At 39.2% G+C, this 14930-nt stretch overlaps 1 protein-coding gene and 1 long non-coding RNA gene across 3 annotated transcripts in view; one reads left to right on the top strand and one right to left on the bottom strand.

Moving 5' to 3' along the window:
- The window catches only part of SLC16A7 (solute carrier family 16 member 7), an 80238-nt gene extending 74152 nt beyond the window's left edge, over nt 1–6086 (bottom strand). Inside the window, exon 1 of the mRNA XM_036401261.1 lies at nt 5981–6086. The gene's annotated coding sequence lies outside the window, so the exon portion shown is untranslated. The remainder of the gene's footprint in view (nt 1–5980) is intronic.
- LOC118698161 (uncharacterized) lies at nt 5605–14602 on the top strand. 2 transcript variants are annotated; one of them, XR_008508423.1, is made up of 2 exons: nt 5605–5966; nt 6675–14602. It is a non-coding gene; the product is annotated as an uncharacterized LOC118698161 (long non-coding RNA). The 2 variants fall into 2 exon arrangements; XR_004981842.2 differs by having other exon boundaries at nt 5965–6045.
- The last annotated feature ends 328 nt before the right edge of the window (nt 14603–14930 follow it).

Raw genomic sequence — 14930 nt, 5'->3', positions numbered from 1 at the left:
GCTGGGAACGCAGGGTCCACAATCCAGATTCAGACCCAAAGCCATCCCCAGCAGAGCATGCAAAAGCAATTAAATTCTAGAAAAGATCTGTTCAGTGGAAAGTATACTCAGCAAAGGCTGAATTATCAAGGAATTTAGCACATAAAATTCCAATTGTTAAGAAATCAGACACTTACATTACCAAGGGGAGTTGATTTGCATCATTAAGTTGTTCTTTTCTTGGCTTCTTTTGCGAACCTGCCCTGAGGGCCATATCAAAAATGCAAACCATTGGAGCTCAATCTAGTAATGACAACTCCTATGGCATTTTAATTCAATAGCACAGGTAACTGTAGAAATATCCCATATCTTTATCCAATTTCTATCTCTCAATAAGATCAGCAAAGAAAATCAGCTATGTCTCTCAGAGGCCAGACTGTTAAAGCTGGTAGTTTGAATACAGTCTTGTATCACTTCAAAACTTTTCATCTTCACCACCAAGTGTTTATATTGTTATTCCAGAGATTTGAAAAGAATACCACATACAACCTAATTTCTAATGTTTTAAAAAACCACTTTAATACAAGAAATTACAAAAGCATATGCTGTAAGTAAGCATATGCTCATTTCTCTGTCTGAAATACTAATCAAATACGTTGCAGTAGGAACTAGGTATGTTAAAAAAAAATCAAATATGCATTTTGTATATATACTTTCACCATTTTTGTCAGCACAAAAAATGGGGATTTCTTTTTGGTTTCTTTCTTCAGATGTTTTTAGTACTTTAAAAGAAATACTTGTTCTCTGCATTTCTTGATTTCAGAACACACAAACTGAGAACTAAAGCTCCATAGGTGATACTATGAAGTTAAAACTCACACATGGATAAATTGAGATTTCATCTTTTTTTTCTCTTTTTTGCTTGTACCATAGACTTCAAGAGTGTTGAAGTGATGAATGGCAAGCAGGAATGTTAAAACCTTAATTAACCTATTTCTAGGGGGGGAAAAATTAATTTCTATCTTTTGGGATGACGTACTGCTGTTTTGTGCCTGATTTTCATAATTTTGATTAAAACTGTAGACCATATGGAAGAGGCAATGTATCCCATTGCATTGTCATTACCACCACTGCAGTGACAGAAATGCTGAAGTTCTTTGATGCCAAGCACATCTTGAACATCGTTACAACTCTTTGTGGTACATGCTATCCCTGGGTGCCAAACTTGGGAATGTTGCCAATGGTTTGCTAATCCTGCATGATGGAAGGGCACTCCACAATGGTCACGCCTGAAGATGCAGCAGGAGTCTGCTTGCAGGTATCAGAAGATGAGCTACTCTGAAGGACCGGGACTTTAAAAATATATAAATAAAAAAAGCTATGAAATACTTCATTCTGAGTCGTCTTCTGTGCAACATGCTTTCTGAACCTTGATTATCACCTACATGAGTTTTCCACTGGAAAACCTTAAAGAAAGATAAAAGTGAAATAACTACCAAGCTTGCAGTCAAAAAAATTGGAAAGTGTTTTTTTGGGGGGATACAAAAATTAATGCTGAAAGACAATAAACACTTTTTAAACAATTTTGCATGTTTGGGCAATTCCAGTCTGCACAGTTTTATCCTTTGACTGTTTTTTGCAGAGTTTGATACGGTCTTTATCTTTCATAACCATAAGAAAATAATGTCAAATCCACATATTCTCAAATATTCCAACTTCTACAATATTTGGACATCCTGTGGTTTGTTGACAGGTGACATAAAAATACAAGTTTCCTACAGTATAAAATTCATAGCAAATTTTATATGATTTACACTATTATTCAAAGCACTGCTTTTTTGTTGGGTGGAACTGAAATACAATCAATAGTTATCATTCAATAATCATGCAACCAAGTTGAAAGAAAATGCATCAGCACTAATTAAAAAAAAAAAACAAACCAAAACCAAAAACCTGGCTTAAGTTTGTTCTCTAGTGCTCCCTGCCTTTATGAATTAAAATTAATTCCATTTCTTAAGATCTTAAGTCTTACAACTACAAAGGAAAAGAGTATATTGTGGAAAGGCTCAATTCTTTTCCATTAATTTCCTCCTTCACTTTTGGAAACCTTCTAAAGTGGCCTAGTCATGTTCATACCCTTTTGGAAATGCTTATTCGTTTTTATCAGCTCTTCATGGAAACCTCTTCATTTATATCAAGCTCTTCATATAAGTCATAAGACAGAAGAGCACTGTGTCCAAAAAATAAAAAGTACTAGCATGGAACTGGAAGCTTGACCTTGAAAACGTATAAATAAAGGAACTACTTAAAGACAACACATAAATCAAAACTAAGATTAACAAAAGGATTTAATGATGATGAATCTGCCTCCTCAACATCACCACCCTCCCACCCCCCAAAAAATACTGTGAATTAATAATCTTAAGATTGCAAAGATAAAAATCAACCTGATAAACACAGTGACTCTTTCTAGTTCATCAGTCACTGTGACCTAGTTAGATAACCCTTTGCTCTTCAATAGGAGTTTAAGAAGATTTTGATTTCTTGATCATAAGACCAAGAAAAATAAAAAGATATTGGATAGACTGTAAAGCCAAATAGAGCTGCACAGTCAGTTTGTCCAACATCTTTAAGCCATGGAATATTATCCTCTTACTCCTGTAGACAAATTCCTTTTGTTTGAATATTGCAAACATTTTTCCAAATGTTCCAAGATGCACAATAAAATTAGAGAAGTTGGCCCAACAGATCACAAATACATGCAAGTCAAGGAATGCAGGTCTGGACTGAGATGTGTATGTGGGACTCTGCCAGTTCCTCGTGTTCATGTGACACATAAAACAGTTGGTCAATGACATCATATTTTCCTATCCAACCTCCTCCTTGGTGCTGTGCAAACATTATGCCATATATATATTACACAAACAGATACAGAAACTGCTAACCTTCTTATCAATGATTCATAGCTATGACCTAAAAATTCTAATAAAACTCTAAAGATAATTACATTTTTTGCAATTATACCAACCTTGAAACATAAAATTCATTTTACAACACAGATTATTAACATGGCCCAAGAACCTTCTTCTTGATTCTCACGCGAGAAATTTGACAGCTTAAATTCTGGCAAATGGTGTTAAGGGATACAATTTAATTGAGAATTATATTCAGGCACTATCCTTGCTAAAGCAAACTTGTCCTCAAGAAAAATGCAACTCTTCAAAAGCATCATGTGATTCTGCAATGGAAAATAGAATCAGGTAAGTCATAGCCTCTTTTCTTGAAATAAAATGGGTCCAATAATAACCATATTTACTGGAAATAAAGCCACCTCCTTATTGCAAAAAGAGGACAAGATAATTTACTTAAGAATCAAAGATACAAGAGAGGACTTTTTTTTATTATTAAGAAAAAAGAAAAGCGCTATGTGCCAGGGGGGAAAAAAATCAAGAAATAGAAGTATGATGTAGTGAACCACATCCAAGAAAAAAGAGTAATGAAAGAAAAACATTTTAAAAAACAATAGCTCGTGATTCAAGAAATGGTTTTTTTCTCTCCCTTAACTTGCCTGCCCATAAATTTAGGCTGCCCAAAGATCTCCTGCCCTGATAAAACTTGGATTCTAGAATAAGAATTCTGCCATAGCAAGACAAGAGCTGAGTGAGCTTAAATACATTATACACTACAGAGAAATGACAGATGAAATTAGGTTAAAGAGCTGGAAGGAAGTTTTTTAAATATACCATAACAATGCATTTATTTACAATGAAAATTGCTGAAAAAGAATTCCTTCACTCCTTACTGCAGCTGCAGAGTCACAATATTTAACTACACTCTGGTTTCTTTTTGATATTTCCTTTTGTAATATTTCAAAGTCTCCCCCTTTACACATAAAATACTGTTCAGATCAGTGTATCACAACACAATCCAAAGAGTTTTCCTATCTATAAAACATGCGAATTTGGTTTTCCACCATGCATAAAGATGTTCCATGAAGATCACAGTTCATATTTAGGCTATTCTACATCTCCATAATATAAATAAAATCAGGTTTTCTTCGCTATCAAAATTATTAAAAGCCTCAATAAAATAAAAACCATAACCGCCAGTCACCCCTCTGCCTATTCAAAATGATCAGCTGTTTTGCTTTGAAGCCACTTACATTGTAACCACTGCTGCAAACTAAGCTAGCTGGGCCCTTGAAGACACATGGAGTTACAGTTCTGTAATGAATTGCACAAATAATAACAAACATCTCAAGTATAATCTCTTCTCTGAATGGATTCCATCATGTAGGAGTTCAGCACTTAGGCTCAAGTACACTATTCAAAGTTAGTAGACGATAATGCAAGGAGAGAGGAGAGAGCCGATTTAAAAATAACAAGGGAATCACTTATGCATTATTCCCATATTTACTATTTGTAATAAAAGTATATCTCACTTTTATTGAATTATTTGTCAGTTTCCTCCTTCTTTTAAATATAAGTGTACATCCCTCTGTCTCAATGACTAACTTTTCTGTCATAATTCATGTAGACAGAGCTAAAGCTCTCAAGTTGTTGGCTCAGTTGGTGTGTGATAAAGTCCATGGCCTCATTCCTGCACTGGAAGCCACAAACATCTTTTCATTACTATTTGATCAGTAACTTGAGAATCACAGATGGGAACCACTATGGAAAGATGAGCAATTATGGAGACCAACAAAATTAGAATGGACATCTTCATGAGGTACTAGCTTTCTTTAGCTTCTCTCTTTTTACCAAAACACCTTTCAACAGCAATTTCAGTAAGAGCCCTTTAATGAAAGCTCAGGCTGGCACTGGAAAATCCAGGTATCAAGGTATCGCAAACATTTTTCTGCTTTGTTTTGTTTTCTTATTGACCTCACTGGAAAAGCAATGGAGAATTTGTGTCAGTTCTGTGACCCTGCAGGACTGAAAGATAATGTGCTTTCACAGAAGTAGAAGGGGACACTAGTCTCTGAAACATGAACAGGGCAAGTTCTCAGACTCTCCTATGACTTACTGTCTTTTAGGGGCCACTTCAACAGCGATGAACCCTCAACGACTGCTCCCTGCCAGGGAGACTCTTCAGACCATTGCCTTCAAGGACTGTGTGCTAGCAAAGGTCAAGTAAAGAGAATTATGGAGGACTATTTTTGTGGCTCTGGTACTACTTACACCAGGACCTCTGTACACAACCATTAACTAAAGCCAACAGCGTTTCGAGATAACAACGCAAGAGTCGCGGAACCCGGAGCAGCCCAGAGCACGGAACAGCAGCTGGCACGGAGCAATAGTGGCTCCATCCAGATCCACCTTTTCCAAGGTCACCTCGCTCAGAGCTCCTTGCAGGCCCGTGTCTGATGACGGCAAGCGCGGCGGCACGGCTCGTGCTCCGCTGCTCTCCGCCCACATTTCCCGGCGGAGTGGCCGGGGCGGGGGCCGCGGACGGCGGCTCCGCTCGGGTGGGCGCGCTGGCAGGCCTCGCCGCCCCGCGGGGATGCGCGCAGCGGCGCGGGGGCGGGATCGCGCCTCGCTCCCCCCAGAGCTGCGGCCTCAGCCCGGCCCCGCCGCCCGCCTTCCTCCCTGCCCCGCTGTCAGAGCCGCCCGCCCGCGTGGCAGCGGGGCACGGCGGGGCGTGCGGCGTCTCCCTGCGGTGCCTGCTTTGGTACTGGGGGTACAGCTGCGTCCCACGCGGTGTCCTTCCGTCCGTCCGTCCATCCATCCATCCATCTATCTATCCATCCATCCATCCATCCATCCATCCATCCATCCATCCATCCCTGAGTGGGCGGCGGCTCCTGTGTGTGTGTGACTGACAGTGAGGCGCGCACAGCGCGGGGGCAGCCGCTCGCACGCAGCCCGCGGGGGCCACGCCGGCGCGCCCCGGCTGCGGCAGCCGCTTCTCCGTCCCCCGGAGCCCTCCCCGGTGGGGACAACCTCAGCGGCCTCGCTGCTCGTCCTCCTCCTCCTCCCTCCTGGCGGGTAGGTTACATTACCTGGTCTCTAGCTCGGACTGGATCTAATCCCGCGGCCGCCGCCGGCTCGTCTCCCGGCCGCGGGGGTGAGTGGGGGAATTAATTTATTTATTTTCCATGAGGTGTCCTCTGCAGCGGAGTAGCGGCGGGAGAGCCCGGGCCGGGCGGCAGGGAGGGAGGCCCGGGTGCTGCTGTCCCGGGGGTGCTGCCGGGGAGCGGCCGAGGCGTTCAGCACCGGCGCGGGGGGGCGGGGGCTGCGGAGGAGACGCCTCCCGGGCTGCCCAACCCGGCTCCGCGGGGCTGGCGGGGGCGCGGCGCCCGGCCCGGGGAGAAGGGGATGGAGACAGCGCCAGCGCGGGAGGTGGGACAGGACGGGATGTACTGGGCTGGGGCGGGCGGGCAGCGCCGGGCCCTGTGTCCCTGGGGCGGCCGTGAGCGCTGCCCGCCCTCCTGCCCGCCCCGCCGCACCCGGAGCCCCTCGCACGGAGCCGCGGGGACGGGAGGGCACCTCACTTCTGGCAGAGAGAAACGTGTCCATCCCCCCCGTCCCACCCCGATCTCCTCCTCTTCGGCACTGAGGCTGCCAAGTATTTCACATTAAAGGCAGTTTGCGCTCTCTGGTCCACCGAAAGTCTAAAACACGCTGTACCAGTTTCCTCGTGCTAGGGGGAAAATAAAAAGTAAATTAACCGAATTCGTTTTGTGCTCAACGCAGGACCTTCGCCTTCTGAAACTGGAACTGAAATTTGGCTCGTCAGCATCGAGTTGCTGATGAAAATCTTGGTCACCTCAGCATTTGCCGTCTTTTTGTCTCCTTAAGAAAAAAAAACGTTATGAGAAGTGTTTTGTATGTATGATAAGCATATTTATGAAAGTGACTGCTAAATTATCCAGAAATCCTGTCCTTAAGGCTAAAAACCTGTAAGGAAATAAACATAATCATATAATTGCATAATTAAAACCTTTACCATAATACCTATTCTCGTCTAAAGGTTGCACATTAAGTGCAGTACTTAAGTACTTTGAGGAGAGTAATTATAGTTGTTGACATTGTGTTGTGAAATGTACAAAAAAAATGTTAATATCTTATTTAAAAAAACAAACAAAACAACTTGATTTCAAGCACTTTGTGGACTTAGTGAGAGCTTAATGATCAGGATCATTACGGGCATGTTAGGAACTGAGACTGCCTGTGCATGGGCAGGCAGTCCATGAGCTGTAGTTGGGAGTAATGTAGTTTCCTGAGCTGCCAGTAAAGGAAGGAAAGACTTGAACTTGTGCCGTTTATTTTTGTCTGTTTATTTTCCATTAATAACATTTGAATCTTTTAGCTAGAATCAGCCACAATTAACAAAAAGTTTTGAAAAATAATCTGGAAAAGAGCATATCACCCTTCAAAAATCCAGCATCATGAACGGTAATTACATGAAAGAATCCATTCACAAACAACTGCTGTCTGAAGCACAAATTAATAAAAATCAGGTTTCTTTGTCTACTTTTCTTAATAATTGATTTGCTTTTATGTGACAAGTGTTAGGAACTTTTCTATGTTTTAAACTGTAACCATTAAATCAGAAGACACAGACCTGGAAATCTCAGTAATGTAACATTTAGGCATTCCTTCATTCTTTAGGATGTTACTGCTATTATTTATTTATCATCCATTTCCAGGCCAAGTTTTTCAGATTCAGGAGGGAATACTTTGTCACATGTCTGTAAAGCAGCCAGCTCTCTACAGTCTCTGGGCAGATTCTGGCACTGTACTCATAAGGAACAGTAAGTAGTTCACTGGTAGAGAGGGCAAACACTGTTCTTCCTGAAACAAACTGAGCAGCGTGGAGTCAATTTGTGACATTGCATAAGCTAAGTAGCACTTGATTTATGTATCTGAGTCCAGGGGCATTTTTAGGAGCAAACACTGCCAGGGCAGCGAGTAGAAGTCACAGTTGTGTTATTTAGGTAGCAACATCAGCCATCTCTTGTGCAAGTGTGCCCAGCCCGCTCAGAGTCACAGTGTCTGTCCTGGCAGCAGGCTGCACTACAGGCTTTGGAAGACCAAGGACCCACAAGGGGCCCACTAAGCCTGTTGGAGGGGAGAACAGACACTAAGCCAGGACTCTTGGGCAGGCAAGCAAAGAAAGCTTGGGTACTGATGGCCATGGTCAAACTCTTCCAGGCAGGTCCACAACTACAGGGCAAAAAATGTTGAAATTAGGATGAAATTGGATGTAAAATCTTTTGTTAAAAAAGATTCTAGTGATGAAATCCAAGTTGTATTCTTGGTATTACAGCAGTCTAAAGCTGTCTTCCATATTCAAACACTTTTTATTTATGCCCTGAAGAAAATTGTAGGCCATGTAGGACCTCAGACAGTTCCTGTAAAATGCAAAGGATGTCTACAATACCCTTTACAGTGAAACAGTAAAGCTTACATGCTGTTTTATATAATTTTAGGAAAGTAATATTCAAAGAGAGCTGAAAAATAAATACAGGAAGATAGAAATGATACCTGGTTTTCATTGCATAATTCCATTTCCTCCACTGATATGCCCAACTAAAATAAATATATATTTATATAGATATAAATATATATTTTTAATTTATAAATTTATGCTAAATATTATACACAATAAATTTACACAGTGTAAAATTTATAATATTACACTTATATGTTGTAAGGTATATCACACAGACAGTATTTGCTGAATAATACATGCTGCATGTTGTGTGTAACACAGTGCTACACACAGTGCAAGTTGATGTATTCTGTGCTTGTAAATAAATTTGTATTTATATTATACTGCATATATTAACATCTATATAGATATAGCAGGTTGTATTATCATATGTTAACCATTACAGCCATAAACATCTTCTGTATATATCTATGTGCCTCATGCAGCTTCTTTCAATACCTCTTTTCAAACCACTCTCTTAGGAAGGGTGATCTTAATTGACTCCGTGTTGCTGTGTGCTTCATTGCATTTGGTGTTTTCTAGTGCAAGGCAGAGTCAGAACATAAGCTAGCTGCAGGTGTAACAGTGTGGGATTCTGGCCTACAGTTGGCAGAAGTTCAGATACAGCATGCTATGTGGCTCCAGCTTGCTTAAAGGCACAAAAAATACCATGAGCCTTCAGACTAGAAGTTGATGCATTCATTAATTTTTTACTTGGACTTTGATTGCAGTGATATCATGTTTTTAAGTGAATACACTCCTCTGTGAGTGTGTGTAGAGTGAAGGCACTGAAGTGGTTTGGTTCTCAGTTGTAGATTGAAAAACCCTGTTGACATTCTGCATCTTTCCAGTCTTGGTGTACCTTTGTTGTAGGAAGTCTATTATTCAAATTAAAAATGTTTAATGAGTGATAGCAATTAATAATTTCTGAGTGAATTTTAAGAAGCTACTAACGATTCAGATCTCTGTGTGCATATGTGTGGGTGTCTGGCATGGGAGTGTGGCATTCTATTTTTCAGTGAACTAATTGTTAAGAAGAAATTAAATCAACTGTTAAGAAGAAGTTAAATCAACTAATAAATGTACGACAAGAGTCACCTCTCTGGTTGTTAATTTTGTGTTGATAGATAGATTTTTGTGAGGTTGCATGTTAAACACTATCCTGTTTTTGTTGTAACAGATTGAGGTTTTTTAGTGATATTAACATTTAAATGTTAAATGACTTTTAAATGTTATTTTTTCACTAGAGAAAAAGAAAATGCTACAAATGTTGAATACCTGATGGTACTTTTTGTAAGTCTCTCCACTAACTGTCTGGAATAGTCCCTTTTCCCCACATGCCACTTGTCAAACAGTTTTAGCTGAATCCAGAATTTTTACAGGTCTCTTCTAAGCTCAGAACTTCTCTGGTACATTACAAGTTATGTCTTCTTGTCCCAGAGTCTGAATCTAAAGGGTGCGTGTTTACGATCATGTGTTGTTCTGGCCTATGTCAGATTGCATTCTGACTATGTTCTATTTTTTCTGCACTGATTTTGGTTCCATAAATACACATCTCAAACTTCTCTCATGTCCATAAGCAGGCTGGTGTGGTGTGTATTCTTGTCATTTCCAAGTGATACACAGGATAATAACACGAGTATTATATTGGCAAATAATCTAGGCCACCTTCTGTAAGCTTTATATCAACTGCTAGTAATTGTCAGCCTGTGTCTCACTCCACCTTCATTCATACACACAGCATAACATTTATGTCACTAGCAAAACACTTGATCCTAGTCCTGTTACTGAAAGAGATACGTGTACTTCTAGTTTTGTGATAAGATTCATATAAATATAACTAGAACACAGAATTCTATGATAATGTATAGCCAGAATGCATATCTTTCCATTGAGGTTAGTTTTCTCTGTAACCATCAACCATGGCCCAACCAAATTGTTTTCTTTTGCAGCTCACGGTGACATAGAACACAGCACATTGTAACTACAGGAACAGACTCAACTGTGAAAGATCTCTATCATGCATCACAGAGAATTTGAGGCAGCTGGCAGTTATCAGCTGAAGCAGTTAGTCACTAGAACTGTACAAGATAAATAGATAATTGAAAAGCCATCTGGAAACCTGGGAGAGATAATAAGCCTCTCTTCTAGAAGTGAGGTAACAACTCAGGTAGGTCACAGATGAACTCAACTCCCGGATCAGGGCTTTGCCTAATAACACTGAAAATGCAGCAGCAGTTCATGCCTGTCAGTTCTGAAGTAGTATTGAAGTTGTTGTTGGGAAGGCAGTTTGGCATATTCAGTTATACAAATCATTATTGCGATGGAGTGAAAAAGGATTGTAGTGCTATAAGACAAGTGGCCGAAATCCCGGGAGCAGCATGGCCCTTTGTTAAATTACCGTTGCCAAAATAGAAAACTAGTTGCACACACTTTTTACCCTCCATGCTACTTTGTTTATACTGCTGGGCAACTGGTAGTATTCCTGCCACACTGACCACGGCTGTCTGTGGGGCAAGTTACTTCTTTTTTGGTGAAATTTATATTTATATTAAGAGAATGGAACTATCTTTGTTTTATTTACCATGAGCACAAAGGATGGAGGGGAAAGGCCAATGTCTATTAGTGAAAGAATGTGTTGATCTTAGTAGCTTCATTTACGAGAGTCCTAAAGAGTCTTTCTGTTCAAGTCACTCTTATGATTCTCAAATTTCTGACTACAGAAAGTGTGAAATCTTGCATGAACATGCAAGGAAACTGATATCATTTGGTAACTCCTCTTGCTAGGTTCTGTTCTCTTATAGAACTATATTGATTGTAGGGAAAGAACATGAGATATTTTTGTGAGAGTGAGCACAGAAAATAAGTTTTTGGCCTTTTCAAAAAAGAAAGTGGCATCTTTCCATTAGAGAAGTGCTTGAATTGATCCACTGACATCTGTCTATTTTGTTAAACCACTCAGGTGGATCACAGGAAATAACTGCTGCCAGTGTAATATTAATTATTGTGGAGGTGAACAAAACAAAACAAAAAAAACCCAAACAACCAACAAAAAACAAAAAAAAAAAAAAAAACAAAAAAAAAAACAAAACAAAAAAGAAGAAGGGGAAGACTTTTGCTGCTCAATTTACTTTGAAAGATGCTTTTAAAAATCTGTCTCCAAAAATTCTGTCTAAAAAATTCTGTGCATTTACACTGAAAGAGCATAGAGCAAAACACATGCTTTTGTGTTTTGTGTCATCAAAATTTTACTGTATTATTTGCTACAATTACAGTGGGAGTTACAGTATCAGTTGTTACACTACAGTAGCTAGGAAAGCAACATATTACATTCTCAAAATCCTTTAACAAAAATTTGCATGTGTCCATGTTCCTGGCTGCAGAAATAATGTAATTCATTTGAACAGTCTCTGTAAATCTTAAAAAGTAACTGCTGTTTTTATTGTTTAGGTATTGTTCTAACATCTGTTTTACTAAGGTACTGGACATGAATTAGTTGTGCGCATATGTAAATTCCGCTTCTATGTACTGACTGTTGAGGATGTTTTCCTTTCCTATCTCATTTTATGATTGCTAAAACAAAAAAATGGCAAAGCTTTAAAGCTTACAAATGCATGAAAAATTTTAAATTACCACTTGCTATTTTGAGGCCTGATTCATCTTTCCATTATAATCCTAGTGATAGACTTTGGTCAGTCTAGAGCCCTTTTTTATATCAGTTTCTCAGTTTAGATGCAAGTGTACAATTGTAAATTATCATAGTGTTGTAACACATGCCTAACTTCATTAGATTACAAAACGTCTTAGGTAGCAGGAGAATTTTCATTCTGACTTATTTATTTTTATTTCCTTTTAAAAGAAGATGAAATGCCAAAAAATTGCTTTTTAGATAAAATTCCAAAATCTGCCTAAGTGTTTATTATATAAGAATGCAATATAGCAATAATTATAATCTAAAAAGATGTTGGCAACATGCAGTTGTAAACACTGCAAATAATACTTAGAATAACATGCAGAGTCAGAAGTAAGAAAGCATCACTCAGAGAGAAGCATCCTTATAATTAGGAAGAAACAGATCTACTTTACTTTTTTCTCTCTCTTATGAATCCTTTGAGTATTTCAGTCTTTTTCTGTGCTGTGATCCAGATTCAACGAGAAGAGTGCAGAATAAATAGTTCAGCTCAGGCTCACACTATATAACTGAAATTTAGGCTCTACTGTAGGAGGTCTGAACAGAGGAACTATTTGTGGTCAAGTTTGCTAATTGTGCACGAAGGGAGAGATCCTTCATTATCTGGTTGTGCTCAAATATTAAGTCAGCACTCTAAATCTTGGGAGATGAAGGTGTCTGTTTTATATAGGCACATGACTTAGATTAACTGTTCAGAAAAACATCATGCCTGAGTGTTTCCAAAGCTCTTTGCTCTACCATCAGGAAAAAGGAAAAGGGTTCCCCCGAAAGGGTTCTGAATTTCATCATGAAGGCACATAAACCCCTGCTTGTTTGAGAGCTGGCTGTCTAAGGAACCACATGTGAACCCTCCTCCAGCTATAATACTCTGAATAAAGCCCTTGAGTGTAGATAGGTTCGCAGAAATGTTAAGCATCAGTGAGCATACTCTGATGGGATCATATTCTGCACTCAAGGAAACATGACAGTCCAGCTCCTGAAGAGGTTCACAGAACATAATGGATTTCTTGAATACCATGAGTACATCGTACTAATCTTCAGTACTTCACTTGTTATTCATTGTGATGAAAGCACTAGAGTATATGATCAAAATCATGCATGAAGAGCTTTCACTTCATGTCATTATGTCTTATTATTATAATCTTGGTTTACTTTGCAACTCAGTTCTGGGATAATCACATTTTTACAGAGTGGGTAAAACTTTAGAAATAGAAGTATGGTTGGAATACTAGTGCTTGGTATGCTTCAAAACTGTAAAAATCATCAGTATATAATGTATTTACTTTCTTTACTGATTAGGTCAAAATGTTTGTCTACATTTTAGGGGACATTTAACAAATAAGTTCTCTCTAACACACAATCAACACCAGGAGACTTTTGAAGAAGAAAAACCACAATATTTACGTGTGTGGTTCTAAAGTGCACTATAAGGAAGCAGAAGTCAACTTTCCATTTGGGGAAGGTCTCAGATTGCTAACAAACACTGTTTTCCCAACAAATGGCAATGGCAATGTGTTTGCAGGTATTCGCATATGTCCTCTTACTTTTTGGTGACTTTCTTGTTCTTTAACAATAAGACCTGATGTATCTTCTGCTGGTGCCCCAGGATCACACTGTTTTGTTTTGTTTATTCCACAAAATCAGTAATAGTAGTTTATTTTTTACCATTTACATTTTTTTGTCAGTCATTGTCTCATTGTCAGTAATGTCTTTGATGCACAAGTCTGATACTGGATTGTTATTCAAATATCTACTTCTTATCAAATAGCTTGAATTGTGCAACAATTTATTGTGGTCTAGGGTGAGACTTAGGTGCAGATTGAGACATCTTAGGCATCTATATAGAAGGGCTCAGGTGTACACTATATGTGTAAACTCTTGTTCTAGACAAGAGTCAATGCAATCTGTGGACCCTTCTTGGTGCCTTGTCTGCTGATGAACTGCTTTGCAGATATTTCAGAGGGAACTGAGTTATTCTCTAAGCTCTACCTGAACACAGACAAAAATTATGGCATCATGTGAAATGTACTGTCAGTTTCTGTCTTGCAGTTCTCTACAGGATGAAATTCCCAGAAACTGGAAAAATACATTTAAAAATATATTTTTATATCACTAAGTTCCTGACAAAAATAGTGAAAAGAACTTTCCTGATTTCTTCCAAAGACAAATCAGGATTCTGTAAAATTGTTGGATCTTCGCTTGTCGTTTGCTGTGACTCGTGCACTTCATACAACAGTACCCAAAGCTATTGGCCAGGTAAAGCAATCTTGGGTATCTTATTCATGTGCTTGTGTTCTAAAATGTGTATCAATGTACATCTTGGATCTCTCAGGCTTATTCAATGCATTTAAGATATTAACAGGATTATATGAATTGGTAACCTGAAATAATCTGACACTACATCTATTGATGCACAAGATTATTCCGATTTTTGTGTCCAAATGTCTTACTTACCTTACAGTTCCATGTGAATAAAATTGTTTGCTTTAAACAGTTTTTTGTTTCCTTTGTAGTGATTCTGTCTACTGTGGAGTCATTCATTCCCTATCCTAGAGATTTTTGCTTCTTATAACATCAACACCACAGGGTTTTTTAGAGCATTGGGTTAATCTGAAGATCTCCAGCTAATATACTATGGAGTAGGTTGGAATCCAACCATAAAATAAAATCAGGAAGCAATAGCAAAAGACACAGTCCAAGCTATGGTCAAACTAAGGTTACAGTGTGGCTACTGCCTCAGCTACAGAGACAGAGCCTAGACAGCTGCAGAGCAGTGGCAGCCAGCCAGAATGCCTGAACAGATGAAGATGAGGCCAAGAGAAGG

The sequence above is a fragment of the Molothrus ater genome, chromosome 5 (assembly GCF_012460135.2).
Source record: "Molothrus ater isolate BHLD 08-10-18 breed brown headed cowbird chromosome 5, BPBGC_Mater_1.1, whole genome shotgun sequence".
Lineage (NCBI taxonomy): Eukaryota > Metazoa > Chordata > Aves > Passeriformes > Icteridae > Molothrus > Molothrus ater.
The sequence above is the reverse complement of the archived record's forward strand: the minus strand, read 5'-3'. Positions and strand labels throughout refer to the sequence as shown.